Source organism: Odocoileus virginianus, chromosome 14 (assembly GCF_023699985.2).
Source record: "Odocoileus virginianus isolate 20LAN1187 ecotype Illinois chromosome 14, Ovbor_1.2, whole genome shotgun sequence".
NCBI lineage: Eukaryota > Metazoa > Chordata > Mammalia > Artiodactyla > Cervidae > Odocoileus > Odocoileus virginianus.
The window spans coordinates 84,556-97,606 of record NC_069687.1 but is presented as its reverse complement, the minus strand read 5'-3'; the positions used below and the strand labels follow the sequence as shown (position 1 = coordinate 97,606).

Sequence of the window (13,051 nt, the reverse complement as noted above, 5' to 3'; positions counted from 1 at the left end):
ACTCACACAGAGAATATTAAGTATAAATCACATATCTGATAAAGTCTAGTATCCAGGCTATAAAAAGAACTCTTAAAACTCGACAACAAAAAGACAAACAACCTAATTAAAAATGAGCAAAGGACCTGAATAGATATTTCTCCCTCAAAAAGCATACAAATGGTCAACAGGTACATAAAAAGATGCTCAACATCATGAGTCACCAGGGAAATACAAATCAAACTCACAATGAGATACTACTCCACACCCACGATGACGGCTATAATTTTTTTAAAAAGGAAAATGACAAATGTTGGTGAGGATGTAGGGAAAATGGGTCCTGAGTGCCTTGTTGGTGGGGATAGAAAATGGCACAGCTCCTGTAGAAAGCATTTCAGAATTTCCTCGAAAAGTGAAACACAAGAGTCACGATACTATACCAGCAATTCCACTCCTAGCCCAAGAGAACTAAAAACATACGTTCAGACAAAATCTGGCACACAAATACTCAGAGCATCATTATTCACCATAGCCAAAAAGCTGAAACAACCCAAATGCCCATCAGTTGATGAAAAGATAAACAAAACGTGGTCCATCCTCGCTGTGGACTACACTCAGCCGTAAGAAGTGAAGCCCTAACGTCCCTACAACACGGATGGAGCTTGGAAACACAATGCTACGGGCCGGAAGGCAGGCCCCAGAGGGTGCACATCGAGTCCATGTAGAGGAAATGTCCAGAAAGGAGATGAGTGCCAGGGGCTGGAGGGAAAAAGAAGGGGGAGTGACTGCTTGAAGGATATGCGTTTCCATTTGGGATGAAGAAAATGTTTTGGAATCAGAGGTGGTAGTTGCACAGCTTTGGCAATAGACTCAATAAATACCACGGGACTGGAAATTCTTTAATGGTCAATTTTATGTAATTGAATGTTACCATACTAAAAACAAAGAACACAAATTCCTATATAAATAGAAATAAAATGCCTGGAGTGGCGAAGAGGACCAGTGGTGGCAGCACTAGTGGGGTGTTCCTGGCAGGGCTGGGGTGGTTTCTGGGCAGGGGGGAAGCTGCAGGGCTTGGGGGGCAACAGCTGGCTTTGAGGCTGCGGGGTGACAAGTCCGAGGAAACAAGAGCTCTGGAGATGAGCTGGGGCGGGTGAGTTGGGCCTGGTGGCCGCAGGCCAGAACAGGGATAGGTGGGCAGATGCTTGGGAAGGGTCCAGCCTTCTCAGCTCACCCGGAGCCACGGCCACCAGGCCTGCCCTTCTCTGGGAAGCCAGGTCAGAGCCTCGGGGGCTGGAATCCAGAGGGTGAAGTCGTGCCATCTGAATTGCAAAGCCGCTTAATGCCAGTAGGAGAGGACTGAGCCGCACCCAGACCCGGCCCAGCCTCAGCGGACACCGGGCAGGGAAGCTCCCCCACACCCGAGAGGGGCTGGGCACTCAGAGACCAACTGAGCCCCATCAAGACCCAAAGTGGGGGAGGGGGGCTGACCTGCATGGCCCCAGGAGACCCCTCCCCAGCACCACTATTCCCTAAACGAGCCCAAAGCTCGGACCAGGGGTGGCGCGGAGTGGGGGTGACAGGGGAGATGAGCTGGGGGGGACACATCGAGGGGGTGGTGCTGACCCCTTACTTCCCTCCGTACAAACCCCCTCCAGCAGCAGGACATGAGATGGAGCCAGGCTCCCCGGAGCAGCCCTTCCCCAGTGTGCACACAGCCAGCCCACAAAGTCCCAGGGTGGTAAGGCCCTAAAAACACAAGTTATGGCAAAAAGCACCGGAGCAAACAAGCACAGGCCAGGCACCCCGTCAGGGGTGGGAGAGGCACCCCAGGATGCTGCTGTTCCCTGGAAGAGCCTTGTCGTGCCCTAGGAATCTTCAACACGGGCTCCATTTTCCTGACCACTTGCACACTCTCCTCAAACAGATTTAGCCCTGGCGGGCCTGGATCATACTCCCCAGAAACGCACCACCGAGCAGCGCGGGGCTGGCCTCCCGGAGCTCTATGCCGACTGTGCTGCTCGGAGAAATCTGGGCTTTCCTAAGACCCTTTCATGGTAAAAATGATAGTTGTCCACTTCAGAAAATACACATAAGCAAAAAACAAAAATAAAAGAGCCTCCCACACCACAGAGCAGTGCCCATGGCTCCCGCCCAGCATGTGAGCCCCTGCCCACGCAGCTGCCCCACTCTGGGGCCAAATCAAGAGGGGACAAAGCCCAAGGTCCAAGTCCAAGCTCTGCCCAGGACCACCCCGAAGTCCTCACCAGCACACAGACCACAGGCGCGGTCTGCTGGCCCCGGTGGCTGGAGCCAGCACAGACCGCACCCCCCCGGGGGGGACAGAAAGCCGCTCACCTGCCCACGAGTGGGTCCCGAGACCACCGGGATCGGGCTTTGGCCCAAGAGGCTGCAGAAGTCAGGCTGGAGGCCCTGATGGCGGACGCTGGGCGGAGACCGGCCAGGCTCAGGAGCCCGCCTCCGCCAGAGGCCCCTGGAGACGGCCCGGGTGGGCCAGGCCGCTGACCGGTCCGGGAGAGGTCCAGTCACGACTGTCGAGTACCCGGAGCGAGAGGGCAAGTGCCCAGAGCACGCTCTCATGCCTCCAGTCTGCGCCCAGCCCCTCGAGGGTCAGAGCCTGCGGCTGGTCACACACAGGCCCCACGTGAGTCACGGGGCAGCCACAGCTGGAGACCCGCTGGACGCTTCCAAGGGGGCAGCCTCCGGCCCCAGCCCCTCAGACCAACTGGGAGACAGACACAGGAACCCCAGGGCTAACCTCCCAAGGCCTCTGGCCTCTGACCTCTGACTGGTCACCTGCCCTGTGGGCAGCCCAGTGCCTCTCACAAAGTGCCCACAAGCTGGGGATTTTCCACCACTCAAAGTAAGACTTTAGGGAGAAAAATTTTCTTGGTGCCACTAACTGAAGCCCAGTGAATTCCTGGAACACATGCCTTCAGCCTTCTCGAGTGTGAGAACCAAGGCTGGCACTCCCTGCCCGGAAGGAGGGGGCTTAGCTGCGCACCCCCAGCTCTGGGGCCCCCCACCCTCACCAGCTGCCCTGGGGAGGGCTCAGGGGTTCGGTTCCAAGTCTCCCCCCACAACCCCTAGCATCTGCCCGAAACATTTCCGAGGGAAACTGGGCCAAGAGCTAAGGGCAATCGGCCCAACTCTTCCAAAGCTGGGGGAGGGGGCTGTCTGACGCTCCCAGGTCGGAAACTGAGTGACCACAAGCAATGGAAGTGCACTGGAGTCCCTCGAAAGTTCTTGTTTTATTTTTAGGTGAGGAGCTGCCGGTTGGACTCCCGGGCCTGGAGACGTGAGGATGGGGTGAGTGGAGGGGGACCCTTGGGGAGATGGCTCTGCGCGCGGGTCTCCACCACGGAGACGGAGCCGCGGAGCGCGCCCGGGGCACTTACCCGGCCGGCGGGGCGCGGAGGCTCGGGCGCGCCCGCGGGAGGCGTCCGCCAGGACCGGGAGCTGTGTTGGCACGGCTGCCGGCGCTCGCATCTCAGGGACCAGGCGGCGGCTGCGGCCGCGAAAGGACAGCTCCACCCCGGCACGCGAGCCGCCCCGCCCCGAGACGACCGAGACCCGGCGGCGGCAGGGGGCGCGCGCGTGCACCCCTCGCGGTCCTGGTCCCCGGGTCGGCTCTTGCATCCCCGCCCGGTGAGGTCCTGCATTGCGCCCCTGTCTCCGCGGTCCTCCGAATCTGTGCACTCTGGTGAGGTCCTGCCCTGCGCCCCTCTCTCCCCGTGGTCCCCGGGTCCGAGTGAGCCACGGTGGGCTCGTGCCCTGCGTCTCTCGCGTCCTCGTGGAATCCTCAACGCTCTGTCGCCTCCAGGCTGCTCTGTGCCCCTCGAGGCCCCCATGCTCCCCGCGGGGAGCCCCGGACTCTCTATTCCTCGCCTCCAGTCGCGGCCCCCTTCCGCCCGCCAGCTGAGACCGGTGCGCACCTAACCGCAGTGCGGAGGTGCAGGGTGCAAACTCCCCTAGCCGCTGGGTCCCGGCACCCGGATCAGTATGTGTAACGTGAGTGTAGCATGTCCTGCTCTACCTGCTTCGGTGGAGTTATTGCTAAAACCAAAGGGTCTTACAGTTTAAAATATTAATATAGTACTTTTAACCTTTCACCTTCCAGGAGGAAGTCTTGATCCGGACTTTTCTGGTTCACAGGAGCTAAGGCCTCCAGCCGACCCTTCCCATCTTTCCTGCTGCTCCTTCCCTCTCTTCCAACCGGACCCTCCCACCCTGCCTCCATCTTGGTGGACATGTACAGACTTTGGAAGGTCCACTTTCCCTCACTGGGTTGGAGCTGCATATATGGCCCAGAGCCTCCCAGACACCCATGAACCTTACCTCACACCCTAGGCTCTCCACAAAGTCTGAAGGGTCTCAGGAGACCTCGGCCCAGGGGCCTCCTTGTGTTGCCAGGGCAATCCAGACCCTCCCGGGTCCCCAGGGAACCTCACACTGTCTTCATGCAAGCCCCAGCAACCCCCACCCCCCACAGCCAGCCCTCATCCCACCCCTACCCAGAGCCCCAGGCCCATCCTGACCTCACAGACCACAGGCCTCAGGACCTTGGCACTTGCTCCTATTCCAGGAAATCTCTTCTGCAGATACTGGCAGGGCTGGCACTCTGATCCTCTGTCCTCAGAGAGAATATCCACCCCAGATCAAACCCTGCTGTCTATCTCCTCTACCTTTCACAGGGCTTATTCTTGCCTGAAATCACACAGATTTTTTTTTGCTCCAGTGTCAAATAGGCAAACTCACCAGGTCTATTCACTTCTACCTGAGGAAAAACAGAGTCCCCAATGCAGAACAGGGACTCAAAGTGTCAGCTTTTATAATTCTTATTGTATATTACCTTTTGACATTGAGCAACATGCAGCTATGTGGCTGTATTTTTTAAGTAGTTAAAATCAGCTGCTGTATCTTGATCTGATTTTTGTAAAGTGCATTATGCACAGAAAAAATCTGGGTGCATAACTTGGGTTACAGGTGAACTTTCATTTCTTTTTCCTTGTTAAAAGTGCCACAAATTCTGATTATCTTGCAGAAGCACAGAGTACTTTTGAACTACTTTCATTGTTTTTCCTTTTTGTTAAAAAGAAAGAGTAAGCATGTGTAAGACGTTGGGAGGATACATCTTGGATGGCAGGGGTAATGGGGTCCCCTCTGTGAAGGCCAGGCCTGTAGGGGGCCCTCAGAGCAGGACGGAGGGTGGAGACCCCTGGGTGGGTGCCTGGAGGATGCAGAGCTTTGTAGACAGAGACCTGCACCCCCTGTGTCCCCTTCGAGCCTGCTGCCCGGGCATCATTCCTACCCACCCACCAGCCCCTTGGGGAGCCTGCCTGAGTGAGACGACTCAGTGCTTCTTGCTGCCTCTTCCCAGTGTCTACGCCCCGCCTCCAGCCACCCTGCCTTCAGCCCGTAGGCTGCGCCTGCCCCAGAGCCCGCAGCCTCTGCAGACCTGGAGGCCGTCACTGGGACTGGACACAAACAGGGCACCCCCTCCTAGGGCGGTGCCCCCTCTGAAGTCCCAGGGACTCAGGGTGACCCCGTTTGTGAGAGTCCCTGGGTGCCATTCCCACCAGGACGAAGGTGACACCGGGCCTCCCCGGCAGTGTTCTCAGGAGGTCGACAGGACACAGTCCACACAGATAGTGCGACACATGACAGTTTGTGGGTGCTCTGTTTTATTCACCATCATGACCACTCTGTGGAGAAGGAAATGGTAACGCACTCCAGTATTCTCGCCTGGAGAATCCCATGGACAGAGGAGCCTGGTGGGCTGCAGTCCGTGGGGTCACAGAGAGTCAGATGAGACTGAGCGACTGAGCATCGTGACCACCCTGCCCACTGCCCCCCCACACTGTTTCCCTCTGGGGCTGCGACTTGGGTGGGGTTCTCTTCAGAACCTGCCGTCCCTCTGCACTCGGGAACCCCAACTGTAAATAGGCTCCAGGTTGCTGAGTCTGCCCCCTCTCCCCGCCCTCCTCACCCTGGCAACGAAGGTCCAACCAGCCGGGGACAAATTCCTCTTGCCTGGATCATTTATCCTCCTAGGGTGAGAGGGCAGCCACCACCTGGCAGGGAAGAGGTTTGGAAAAGAGACCATCCCCGGTGCCTTCGCTGCTCATGGGGTGTCCGCATCCACACCCCAGCCTTGCCATCCTGGGAGGCGGGTGACGTGACGGCTACGCGAGCCTGACTGCCATCCCTGCTGTGCCCGCCTGCCCTCCCCCAGGGTTCACCGGCCTGCTCCAACCCCTCACCCTGCCCCCAGACAGCCAAGGCCTCCTCAGGGTCAGACAGGGGTATGCGGTCACTCTGCAGGTGCCCAGCCAGGAGCCAGGCCACATGGGCCCGGGGGACAGCACGCTGCCCAAGCAGCCCTCGTTCAGGGCGGCGCTTTCTCTGTCCCCGCACGAGGGGGGACCTGGAGTGCCTCAGTGCCCCCCCCAGCCCAGCCTGAGGGCCATCCCTGAGTGTGTCTCCCTGAGTGCGTCCCCGGGTCCGCTGCACAGCCAGGCAGGGCTTCCCGCCACAGGGCACAGAGCGGAAGAGGGACTGTGCCCTCTAGCCTGGTGGGGGTCAGGATCCCCAGGAGCCCTGCTTGTGAAAAGGGTGCAGCCAAGCCCCTCAGGCTCTGCCCTCCCTCCTCTTGCTCCAGGGGCTTCGCAGGCACTGTTCCTTCTGAGTGGAGTGCTGTCCAGCATTTCTTTCAGCTTCAGGCAGAGGCCACCCCTACCTCCCTCACTCCCCACGTTTGGGTTTTTTGTTGGCGGGGCAGGCAGCAGGAACTTTCATCTATTAACTTCATCCCTAACCCTAACCTGCTACAGCCTCACAGCCCAGAAGCAGCCACTGTGGGGACAGAAGGGCGGGGGAAGGGGAGTGAGAGTGAAGGGGGGGGGGAGGAGGGAAGGGGGAGGGGGAGGCAGGGAAGGGGAGGGGGAGGAGGGAAGGGGAGGGGGGGGGGGGAAGGGGAGGGGGAGGAGGGAAGGGGGAGGGGGAGGCAGGGAAGGGGAGGGGGAGGAGGGAAGGGGAGGAGGGAAGGGGAGGGGGAGGAGGGAAGGGGAGGAGGGAAGGGGAGGGGGAGGAGGGAAGGGGGAGGGGGAGGAGGGAAGGGGAGGAGGGAAGGGGAGGGGGAGGGAGGGAAGGGGAGGAGGGAAGGGGAGGGGGAGGAGGGAAGGGGAGGGGGAGGGGGGGAGGGGGAGGAGGGAAGGCGAGGGGGAGGAGGGAAGGGGAGGGGGAGGAGGGAAGGGGAGGGGGAGGGGGAGGGAGGGGATAGGCGAGGGGGAGGGTGGAGGGGGAGGGTGGGGAGGAGGGAAGGGGAGTGGGGAGGAGGGAAGAGGGGGAGGGGAGAGGGAGGAGCGCAGGGGGAGGGACGGGGCCGGGGAGGAGGGAAGGACGGGCAGCTCACTACAGCTACTTCCTTTCTTGCACAACCCGGTCCCCATGAACAATGACTCACTTGGTTTTCTTTGAACCTGCCTTGTCCCCCGCATCCTTTGGTGTCCGAGAAGCTAGCCTTCCGCAGCCCATGAGTCAGGCCGCCTCAGCCCCCGCCTCTGCCCCTCCGGGCCCACCCTTGGGGCTCTGTCCACCGGGGACCCAGCCCCTTCTCCATCTGGGCTGTGGATCATCCTGCAGGAGCTTCCCAGTTCAAGGAATGTGGGGGACCTTCTCAGAAACTGTCCTGTTGGGCTGAGGGCAGCTCCCCCAGAGTTCCCTCTCCTGTCTGCGCCCCTGCTCCCCTGCAGTCCTCCGGAATGCACCTTAGCTCTGGAAAGGCCCTTTTCTGTTCTGAATTTCTATTCCCCACAGTTTGCTCTTTTCTCTAGCTTTTCCCCTTCCAGATGTTCTACTTCCATTCTGTATCATTTCTTTGAATAGAAGTGGTTCTTTTATGATGAATGCGATGTCTTTGGTCATCTCTGAGACCTTGGACGGCAGGAGTTCTGAGTTGTTTCCTCAGGTCCTTGCTCTGCCTTCTCACAGATGCCGAGTGAACCGTCCCGCCCTTCTCACTGAGGGAGGCACTGCTCGAGGTGGGCAGAGCGCTGGGCCTGTCGGGCTGTGCATACCTATGGGCACATCTCAGGGGGTGGGTCCTGCTCAAGGGTGGAGGGGCTCCCTGTTCAGGGAAACTTCAGTGCCCCCCTTCCCCTGCCCCTGCCCTCCTGAGCCTCCCCAGGCTCTCAGGAGACTGTCAGCTTTTCCCTGGAATTTGCCCTTCCTGGGTTCTTGGGGCAGACATTTACCTCTGTGTTTCTGTGCATTGTTTGAAGACAATTTCAATGAGACCTCATTACTGGAAGCTAGTCTGAACCTATATGAGCCAGGTGAGGGCCCAGCACAGCTGGCCCGGAGGGGGACCTGGTGGGAAGAGTGGCTGGGTCCGATGGGCACCCTGTGCACCCACCTCTGCATGAACAGACGAGGGCCAGGGCATCCTTCCGCCAAACCCCAGCCTGAGCACCACTGACCACATGACCTCGGCAAAATTATGGGTCCTCTCTGAGCCTTGCCTTTCTCATCTGTAAAACAGGTAAGTATAGACCAACGAAACAGACAGCCCAGAAATAAACCCTCACACTATGGTCAGAGATTCTTGACAAGGGTGATGTCTTTGCTTTTTAATACACTGTCTAGGTTTGTCACAACTTTCCTGCCAAGAAGCAAGTGTCTTCTAATTTCATGGCTGCAGTCACCATCCACAGTGATTTTAGAGCCAAGAAGAAGAAATCTGATCATTGCTCCCACATTTTCCCCTTCTATTTGTCATGAAGTGATGGGACCAGATGCCATGATCTTACTTTTTTTAATATTGAGTTTTGAGTTGGCTTTTTCACAGATCATTAGGGAAATGCAAATAAAAACCATAAATAAGATACTATCTCACACTTATTAGGATGGCTACTGTCAAAACACTCTTTAGTTGCTATAGTTCAGTTCAGTTCAGTTCAGTTCAGTTGCTCAGTCATGCCCTCTCTTTGCGACCCCATGGACTGCAGCCACCAGGCTTCCCTGTCCATCACCAACTCCCAGAGTTTACTCAATCTCATGTCCACTGAGTCGGTGATGCCATCAACCATCTCATCCTCTGTCGTCCCCTTCTTCTGCTGCCTTCAATCTTTTCCAGCATCAGGGTCTTTTCAAATGAGTCAGTTCTCCGCACCAGGTGGCCAAAGGATTGGAGTATCAGCTGTAGCATCGGTCCTTCCAATGAACATTCAGGACTGACTTCCTTTAGGATGGACTGGTTGGATCTCCTTATAGTCCAAGGGACTCTCAAGAGTCTTCTCCAACACCACAGTTCAAAAGCATCAATTCTTTGGTGCTCAGCTTTCTTCACAGTCCAACTCTCACATCCACACATGACCACTGGAAAAACCATAGCCTTGACTAGACAGACATTTGTTGGCAAAGTAATGTCTCTGCTTTTTAATATGCTGTCTAGGTTGGTCATAGCTTTTATTCCAAGGACCAAGTGTCTTTTAATTTCATGGCTGTAGTCACCATCTGCAGTGATTTTAAGCCCAAAAAATAAAATCTGCCACTGTTTCCACTGTTTTCCCATCTATTTCCAATGAGGTGATGGGACCAGATGCCATGATCTTTGTTTTCTGAATGTTGAGTTTTAAGCCAACTTTTTCACTCTCCTCTTTCACTTTCATCAAGAGGCTCTTCAGTTCCTCTTAGCTTTCTGCCATAAGGGTGATATCATCTGCATATCTGAGGTTATTGACATTTCTCCCAGCAGTCTTGATTCCAGCTTGTGCTTCATCCAGCCTGTCATTTCCCATGATGTACTCTGCATATAAGTTGAATAAGCAGGGTGACAATATACAGCCTTGACATACTCCTTACCCTATTTGGAATCAGTCTGTTGTTCCATGTCCAGTTCTAACTATTGCTTCTTGACTTGCATACAGGTTTCTCAGGAGGCAGGTAAGGTGGTCTAGTATTCCCAGCTCTTGAAGAATTTTTCAGTTTGTTGTAATCCACACAGTCAAAGGTTTTGGCATAGTCAATAAAGCAGAAGTAGATGTTTTTCTGGAACTCTCTTGCTTTTTTGATGATCCAATGGATGTGGGCAATTTGATCTCTGGTTCCTCTGCCTTTTCTAAATTCAGCTTGAACATCTGGAAGTTCACTGTTCATGTACTGTTGAAGCCTGGCTTGGAGAATTTTGAGCATTGCTTTACTAGCATGTGAGATGAGTGCAATTGTGTGGTAGTTTGAGTATTCTTTGGCATTGCCTTTCTTTGGGATTGGAATAAAAACTGACCTTTTCCAGTCCTGTGGGCACTGCTGAGTTTTCCAAATTTGCTGGTATATTGAGTGTAGCACTTTCGCAGCATCATCTTTTAGGATTTGAAATAGCTCAACTGGAATTCCATCACCTCCACTAGCTTTGTTCATAGTGATGCTTCCTAAGGCCCACTTGACTTCACATTCCAGGATGTCTGGCTCTGGGTAAGTGATCACACTATCATGATTATCTGGGTGGTGAAGATCTTTTTTGTACAGTTCTTCTGTGTATTCTTACCACCTCTTCTTAATATCTTCTGCTTCTGTTAAGTCCATAGAATTTCTGTCCTTTATTGTGCCCATCTTTGCATGAAAAGTTCCCTTGGTGTCTCTAATTTTCTTGAAGAGATTTTTAGTCTTCCCCATTCTATTGTTTTCCTCTATTTCTTTGCATTGATCGCTAAGGAAGGCTTTCTTATCTCTCCTTGCTATTCGTTGGAACGCAGCATTCAAATAGGTATATCTTTCCTTTTCTCCTTTGCCTTTAGCTTCTCTTCTTTTCGAAGCTGTTTGTAAGGCCTCCTCAGACAGCCATTGCACTTTTTTGTGTTTCTTTTTCTTGGGGATGGTCTTGATCACTGCCTTCTATACAATGTCACAAACCTCTGTCCATAGTTCTTCAGACACTCTGTCTATCAGGTCTAATCCCTTGAATCTATTTGTCACTTCCAATGTATAGTCATAAGGGATTTGATTTAGGTCATACCTGGATGGTCTAGTGGTTTTCCCTACTTTCTTCAATTTAAGTCTGAATTTGGCAATAAGGAGTTCATGAGCTGAGCCACAGTCAGCTCTCGGTCTTGTTTTTACTGACTGTATAGAGCTTCTCCATCTTTGAAGAAAACGCTTAGTCGTGTCAAACTCTTTGTGACCCCATGAACTGCAGCACACCAAGCTTCCCTGTCCTTCATCATCTCCTGAAGTTTGCTTAAAGTCATGTTCATCAAGTCGGTGATGCCATCCAATCATCTCATCCTCTGTCACCCCCTTCTCCTTCTGCCTTCAATCTTTCCCAGCATCAGGGCCTTTCCCAGTGAGTTGGCTCTTTGCGTCAGGTGGCCAAAGTATTGGAGCTTCAGCATCAGTCCTTCCAATGAATGTTCAGGGTTGATTTCCTTTATGAATGACATCACAGTAATCGAAGTAGATGCCCCAACCACTAATGCCAGAGAAGCTGAAATCGAACAGTTCTATGAAGACCTACATACAAGACCTTATAGAACTAACAACCAAAAACCAGTCAAAACATAAAAGTTGGCAAAACATAAATGTTGCAAGACATGGAGAAAGTGGAGCTCTTGGCCACTGTGGGTGGGAATGTAAAATGGTTCAGTCAAGTGGAAAACAGGATGGAAGTCCCTCAAAAAATTAAACATAGATCTACCATATAATTGACCACCTCTGGGGATAGAACTGAAAGAACTGAAAGCACGGTCTCGAGGAGGAACCTGTCCACCTGGGTTCACAGCAGCATGTTCACAACAGCCAAGAGCTGGAAGCAACTCAAGTGTCCATCAGCAGATGAGGGATGATTGCACGGTGGTCCATTCATACAACAGGTGATTATTCAGCCTTAAAAAGGAAGGAGATTCTAAGACAGGCTCCAGCACGGGTGAGCTTTGAGGACCTGGTGCTCAGCGACGTGCAGGAGTCCCAGGAGGACAGACCCTGCAGGACTTGCTCACACCGGGGCCCAGAGGAGTCGGGCTCCTGGGACAGGTGGTGGTGGGCGGGGGTGGGGAGTTGGTGTTCATGGGGACAGTGCCCCGGATTCACGGGACGGAGAGTCACACAGAGGGTAGTGTGACTGCACAACACTTCGTGCACTTCATACCGGTGAGCTGCACACTTAAAACTGGTTAAAATGGTAAACTTTCCGTTATATATATTTTAACCATCACACAACAGGTGAGAATCTCTGCCTTTACCCATTTTCCCAAGAGGTACATTCAGACTCACACAGGCTGGCTTCCTGGTGCCTCCAGCCTGGACACTGATGAAATCCTCACGTGCGCCCTGGCACACTTTCACGCTCACAGACACCCTCACAATTGCCCTTAAGGGGAGACGCAGTGATGCGGCCACACCACACACTGCTCCTCACATCAGCTCCTCCTGCAGCCCCCGACCCCCCACCTTGGGCCCCTGCCTGCTCCCCCTCTGACCAGGCTCACCTGGACTGCGCAGGTGACTCCCCCAGCTGGCTGTGGTGACGAGCGGTGACCAGGGTGGTGGCCGGACGACCACCTTCTTCGTGGAGAACTGGGCTTGGAAGCTAGGTGAGAACGGCGGCATCTCGGGCACATCCGTCATGTTCCTGGGAGTCAGACACGGAGCTGGGTCATCAGCTCATGACACCCGTGGGGAAGGAGCGCGAGAGAAGGCAGCCAAGGGCGGGGCCGAGTGACCAGGCATGAGGCAGCAGATGGCCTGGCCCCCTGCACGGCCCAGTCCCGAGCCCCCCCCCCCCCCCCCCCGGAGGCTGGGCCGGCTTCCCGGCAGCCCTTCCTTTGCCCCATCCCCGAACCGACTCTCAGGGGCCCTGGGCCATCCTGAGCGTGGAGCATCCTGACGAAGAAAAAGCCCCAGAGCTGTTTCCACCCTCACGACCTGTGCCCCGATCCCTCGGGTTTCTCTGTTGCTCCTGGAAATTCCACCCCTGCAGTCAGAGCTCGGGTCTGGGTGAGACCCAGGATCAGGCGGCACAGCACCGCCCCCGTGTGGCCGACCGGTGCTGAGACCA

The 13,051-nt window shown here is 55.0% G+C and overlaps 1 long non-coding RNA gene across 1 annotated transcript; it reads right to left on the bottom strand.

Annotated features, from left to right (window-relative positions):
* Positions 1-8,801: 8,801 nt before the first annotated feature.
* Positions 8,802-12,713, bottom strand: LOC139038221 (uncharacterized). Its single transcript, XR_011491140.1, has 2 exons — positions 12,483-12,713; positions 8,802-11,880 (listed from the first exon to the last, which is right to left on the bottom strand). It is a non-coding gene; the product is annotated as an uncharacterized lncRNA (long non-coding RNA).
* Positions 12,714-13,051: the final 338 nt, after the last annotated feature.